This window comes from Rhinopithecus bieti, unplaced genomic scaffold, assembly GCF_001698545.2.
Source record: "Rhinopithecus bieti isolate Rb0 unplaced genomic scaffold, ASM169854v2 scaffold_27306, whole genome shotgun sequence".
Classification (NCBI taxonomy): Eukaryota; Metazoa; Chordata; class Mammalia; order Primates; family Cercopithecidae; genus Rhinopithecus; species Rhinopithecus bieti.
This window is the reverse complement of record NW_016812395.1, coordinates 697,646-704,350: the sequence shown is the minus strand read 5'-3', so window position 1 is coordinate 704,350 and position 6,705 is coordinate 697,646. Positions and strand designations below refer to the sequence as shown.

Here is a 6,705-nt window from a genome sequence, read left to right as displayed (position 1 = left end):
AAAAAAAAAAAAAAAAAAAAAAAAAAAGAGAAGAATCCTAAAACTAAGTTTAGAAGTTTAGAAAACTTTTTTTTCTCCAACTTTTATTTTAAATTTGGAGATATATGTGCAGGTTTGCTACCTATGTTGCATCATTCTAAGGTTTGGAGTATGAATGATACCGTCCCCCACATACTGAGCAAAGGACCCAACAGTTAGTTTTTCAACTCTTGTCCCTCTCCTTCCCTACCACCTCTAGTTGTTTCAATTTCTATTGTTGCAATCTTTATGTCTCTGAGTACCCAATATTTAGCTCCCACTTATAAGTGAGAACATATGGTACTTGGGTTTCTGTTCCTGCATTAATTTGCTTAGGATAATGGCCTCCAACCTAATCCATGTTGCTGCAAAGGACTTGATTTCATTCTTTTTTATGGCTGCATAATATTTCATGGTGTATATGTACCACATTTTTTTAATCCAGTTCACTGTTGATAGGCATCTAGGTTGATTCCTTAACTTTGTTATTGTGAATAGTGCTTCAGTGAACATGCGAGTGCATGTGTCTTTTTGGCAAAGCAATTTGTTTTCTTTTGGATCTATATCCAATAATGGGATTGCTGGGTCAAATGCTAGTTCTAAGTTCTTTGAGAAATTGCAAAACTGCTTTCCACAGTGGCTGAACTAATTTACATTCCCACCAGCAGTGTATTAGCATTCCTTTTACACTGCAGCCTTGCCAGCATGTTATTTTTATTATTTTTTAATAGCCATTTTGATTGGTGTGAGATCGTATCTCATTGTAGTTTTGATTTGCATTACTCTGATGATTAGTGATGTGGAGCATTTTTTTCACATGCTTGTTGGCTGCTTATATATCTTTTTTTTGAGAAATGTAGAAATATCTGTTCATGTCTTTTGCCCATTTTTAAAAAATGAGGTTATTTGGTTTTTGCTTGTCGGGTTGTTTAAGTTCTATAGATTCTAGATATTAGACCTTTGTCAGATACATAGTTTGTGAATATTTTCTCCCACTTTGTAGATTGTCTGTTTACTGTATTGACAGTTTCTTTTGCTGTGCAGAAGTTCTTTAATCAGGTCCCACTTGTCAATTTTTGTTTTCGTTGCAATTGCTTTTGAGGACTTAGTCACAAATTCTATCCCACAGCCCATGTCCAGAATGGTGTTTCCTAGGTTTTCTTCTAGAATTTTTATAGTTTGAGGTCTTGCATTTAAACACTTAATCCAACTTAATTTTTGTATATGGTGACAGATAGAGGTCCAGTTTTATTCTTATGGCTAGTCAGCTACCTTAGCACCATTTATTGAATAGGGAGTCCTATCCCCATTGCTTATTTCTGTCGACTTAGTTGAAGATCAGATGGCTGTAGGTGTGTGGCTTTATTCTGGGTTCTCTATTTTCTTCCATTGGTTGATACATCTGTTTTTGTACCAGTACCATACTGTTTTGGTTACTGTAGCCTCATAGCATAGTTTGAAGCCAGGTAATGTGAAGGCTCCAGCTTTGTTCTTTCTGCTTAGAATTGCTGTGGCTATTCAGGCTCCTTTTGGGTTCCATATGAATTTTAGAATACTTTTTTTCTAATTCTGTGAAAAATGATGTTGGTAGTTTGATAAGAATAGTATGGAATCTGTAAAATGCTTTGGGCAGTATGGCCATTTTAATATTAAGTTTTCTAATCCATGAGCATGGAATGTTTTTCCATTTTTTTTGTGTCATGTAATATTTCTTTTAGCAGTGTTTTGTGCATCAATTTTGTATCTTGAAACTTTACTGAAGTCATTTATCAGTTCCAGGATGCTTTTGGTAGAGTCTTTAGAGTTTTCTAGGTATAGAATCACATTATTTGCAAAGAGAGCTAGTTTAGCTTCTTTTTGTATTTGGATGCCTTTTATTTCTTTCTCCCGCTTGCTTGCTCTGGCTAGCACTTCCAGTACTATGTTGAATAGGAGTGGTGAGATGGGCATTCCTGTCTTGTTCTAGTTCACAAGGGGAGTGCCCTAGTTTTTCCCATTCAGTATGATGTTGGCTCTGGGTTTGTCATAGATGGCTAGTTTCTGGAGGATTTTTATCATGAGGGGATGCTGGATTTTATTAAAAGCTTTTCCTATGTTTATTAAGATACACATACAGTTTTAATTGTTTATGTGGTGAATCACATTTATTGATTTGTATATGTTGAACCAAACTTGCATCCCATGAATGAAGCCTACTTGATGATGATGAATTAACTTTTTAATGTGCTGTTGGGTTTTGTTTGCTAGTATTTTGTTAAGGATTTTTGCATCTATGTTCATCAGGGATATTGGCCTGTAGTTTTCTTTTTCATTGTGTCTCTGCCAGAATTTGATATCAGGGCGATGGCTTCACAGAGTAAGTTAGGGAGGAATTCTACCTCCTTAATTATTTGGAAACGTTTCAGTAGAATTGGTACCAGCTCTTCTTCTGGCAGAATTTAGCTATGGATTCATCTGGTCTGAGGCTTTTTTTTTTTTTTTTTTTTTGGTTGGTAGGTTTTTAATTACTGCTTCAAGTTTGGAATTCCATATTGGTCTGTTCAGGGTTTCAATTTCTTACTGATTCAATCTTGGGAGATTGTGTATTTCTAGGAATTTATCCACTTTCTCTAGATTTCCTAGTTTGTGTGCATAGAGGTGCTCATTATAGTCTCTGAGGATCTTTTGTATTTCTGTGAGATCACTTGTAATGTCACTTCTGTTGTTTCTGATTGTACTTATTTGGATCATCTTTTTTTTTTTGTTAATCTAGCTAGCAGTCTATCAATCTGGTTTATCCTGTCAAGGAATCCATTTTTTTGTTTTGTTTGTTGTTTGTACGAATGTTTGGGTCTCAATTTCATTCAGTTCTGCATTTTAAATTTCGTCTGCTAGCTTTGAAGTTAGTTTTATCTTGTTTTTCTAGTTGCTGTAGGTGTTATGTTAGATCATTAATTTGGGCTTTCTAACTTTTTAAGGTATGCATTTAGCACTATAAACTTTCCTCTTAACACTGCCTTTGCTGCATCCCAGAGATTCTGTATGTTCTCTTCCTGTTTTCATTTATTTTAAAGAATTTTGTGATTTCTGTGTTAATTTTGTTGTTTACCCAAAAATCATTCAAGAACAAGTTGGTTAATTTCCATGTGACTGTGTGGTTGAGAAAACATTTGAAAGAAGGAAAAACAACACTAGTCCTCCAATTCCGGCATTTTAGTATATTTTTCCTCAGTCTTTTCACGCCCTATGTTTCTATGTAATGTGTATGTATCATATACACATATCTGTCACATATACATATAGATTCATCATTATGTATTTTATAGAATTAACACCAGTGAAAAAATAATTACATTGCCAGCATTAGGCTCAATAATATACGTTCTTTTATTATTTTAAAATAAACTTCTTATCAATTTTTGTGGCTTCCTAAAACTTTATCAGCTGAATATATATTAATTTATTTGAACATTGTCTTGTTCAACATTTGGGTCACTCTTCTTACTATAAATGACATTATGGTCAGCATCTTTTTCTGTTTCCTTATAATATATTTTCAAAACAGAAAATTTAGAACAAAGGGTACAAACAGGCTCAAGGTTCTGCCTCGAGTCTCTTCTCTGTTCACTATTCATGTGTACCTGGGCAATCCAATCTGCCTGCAAAGCTTCAATCGCTCCCTTTGTGCTGAGGACCCACAAGTCTATCTGTTTAGGCTAGACCTTTTATAATACTCCAGATCTATATATAGTTACCATTGTCTATCTTTCCCCTCCACTCCATTCCCACAAGCACCTCAAATCCACTACTCACAATTGGACTCATGTTTTCCACCAGATTCTAACCTCCTACTAGCTGCCAAATCTTGGTAAGTAGTGCCTCTATCCACCAGGTACTCTAACCTCTAACTAAAAACAGAGTCATCCTAGATACCTCCCTTTCCCTCTGCTTCTCTGTCTTGCTGGTGTCTTAATAAGTGCTGCTTCCACATTCCTTGTGAGCACAGTTGTATCATGGCTTATGGTCCTACTGTAGTTTCCTAACCAGTCCTTTGGTTGACACTGTCACTCAAGTGATACTCAGGGATCAGTTGTTTTCTTCCAGCTTTAAAATCTGTAAGGGCGACCAGGCATGGTGGTTCATGCCTGTAATCCCAGGACTTTTGGAGGCCGAGGCGGGCAAATCACTTGAGGTCAAGAATTCGAGACCAGTCTGGCCAACATGGTGAAAACCCATCTCTACTAAAAATACAAAAATTGAGCCTGGGCAACAAGAGTGAAACTCCTTCTCAAAAAAAAAAAAAAATTAGTCTGGTATGGTGGCATGCTCCTGTAATCCCAGTTAGTTGGGAGGCTGAGGCAGGAGAATCACTTGAACCCAGAAGGTGGAGGTTGCAGTGGAGCTGAGATCGTGCCACTGCACTCTAGCCTTGGCGACAGAGCGAGATGCTGTCTCAAACAAACAACCCCAAAAAACAATCTCTAAGGGCTCCCAATTATTTTGTGTTTGTCAAACATTTCCACTAAAATACCCCTTAACAGGCAGTGCCAACATAGACTGTTAGTTAAGAACTCCTTTGAAATCCTTGTTTTATCTTAAAAATTAACGTGAACTGTAAGGTTTATTTGATTATATGTTTGGGTTTATCTCCACATAAAATAATTCTGCTTCCAAAATCTTTCAGTGAAATTGATGCTCCCTGGCTGGGTGCAGTGGCTCACGCCTGTAATCCCAGTACTTTGGGGGACTGAAGCAGGCAGATCGCTTGAGGTCAGGAGTTCAAGACCAAACTGGCCAAATGGCGAAACCCTGTCTCTAAAAATACTAAAAAATACCACTGGGTGTGGTGGCAGGGGCCTGTAATCCCAGCTACTTGGGAGGCTGAGGCAGGCGAATCACTTGAACCTGGGAGGTGGAGGTTGCAGTGAGCCGAGAGCATGTCATTGCACTCTAGCCTGGGTGACAAGAGCGAGACTCTGTCTCAAAAAAAAAAAAAAAAAAAAAGGTAAAGAAAAAGAAATTCATGTGTCCTATAAGTGGGCAATAACCTTTTATGACTTTCTCTGTGACATAACCCCACTTGCAAACATACCAGTTTGAATAACATGGCTTCTAGAATAAAATCTTCATAGCTCAGCATGGCATGGAACCTCAGCATGTACTGTATCTCTGGGTCCTCACGTCTCACCACTGCTTCCTGTTATCCTTCATCAGAGCCACACAGGGCCTCTTGCTGTCCTCACCATGTTCCATCCTGTTGATATGCCACGTATTTTCCTCAGGTCTCCACCTGTGTCCCTTACCAAGAATACCCTCTTGACCTTGCATCCTTTATTTACCTTCTGCCCTACAGTTTAGTCTACCCTGGTGTCAAATACATTCTTAATATTCAGATTTGCGCTTCTTTCCCCTATGAAGACTTTTCCGACTTTACCAAGTGTGAATATATTTGTATGTATTTATATATTTCTATTTCTGTTATAGTATCTGTGATGGTTAATTTTATGTGTCAATTTGGCTAGGCCACAGCACCCATATAATATTTGATCAAACGTTACTCTTAATGTTTTGTGAGGGTACTTATGGATGAGATTAACGTTTAAACCAGGGGGCTTTGGGTAAGGCAGATTACCCTCCATAAGTGGGTGGGCCTCATCCAATCAGTTAAAGGCCTGAATAGAACAAAAAGAGGCTGGGCACGGTTGCTCACGCCTGTAATCCCAGCACTGTGGGCAGCTGAGGCAGGGAGACCACCTGAGGTCAGGAGTTCAAGAACAGCCTGGTCAACATGGTGAAACCCCATCTGTACTAAAAATATGAAAATTAGTTGGGCGTGGCAGTGCATGCCTGTAATCCCAGCTACTCGGGAGGCTAAGGCAGGAGAGGCGCTTGAACCCAGGAGGCAGAGGTTGCAGTGAAGTGAGATTGTGCCACTGTACTCTAGCCTGGGTGGCAGAGTGAGACTGTCTCAAAAAAAAAAAAAAAAAAGAAGGAATGCCAGCCCCCAACCCTCCTGCTTTTCTACTTAGCAAGAGTGAATTCTGCCAATTCTGCCTTCAGATTTGAACTGCAACGTGGGTACATCCCTGGGTTTCCAGCCTGCTGGCCTACCCTGTAGATTTTGGACTTGCCAACCTCTGCAATTGTGTGAACCAATGCCTTAACAATGCTGTCGGGGGCGGAGCAAGATGGCCGAATAGGAACAGCTCCAGTCTCCAACTCCCAGCGCAAGCGACACAGAAGACCGGTGATTTCTGCATTTTCAACTGAGGTGCTGGGGTCATCTCACTAGGGAGTGCCGGACAATCGGTGCTGGTCAATTGCTGCAGCCCGACCAGCGAGAGCTGAAGCAGGGTGAGGCATCGCCTCACCTGAGAAGCGCAAGGGGGAAGGGAATCCCTTTTCCTAGCCAGGGGAACTGAGATACACAACACCTGGAAAATCGGTTAACTCCCACCCCAATACTGCGCTTTAAGCAAACAGGCACACCAGGAGAATATATCCCATACCTGGCCGGGAGGGTCCCATGTCCACGGAGCCTCCCTCATTGCTAGCACAGCAGTCTGCGATCGAACCGCAAGGCAGCAGCGAGGCTGGGGGAGGGGCGCCCGCCATTGCTGAGGCTTAAGTAGGTAAACAAAGCCGCTGGGAAGCTCGAACTGGGTGGAGCTCACAGCAGCTCAAGGAAACCTGCCTGTCTCTGTAGAC

At 40.0% G+C, this 6,705-nt stretch overlaps 1 protein-coding gene across 1 annotated transcript in view; it reads right to left on the bottom strand.

The window, feature by feature from the left end:
- Window positions 1-6,705, bottom strand: part of CPA6 (carboxypeptidase A6) — a 337,798-nt gene that overhangs the window by 40,035 nt on the left and 291,058 nt on the right. The window lies entirely within an intron of this gene.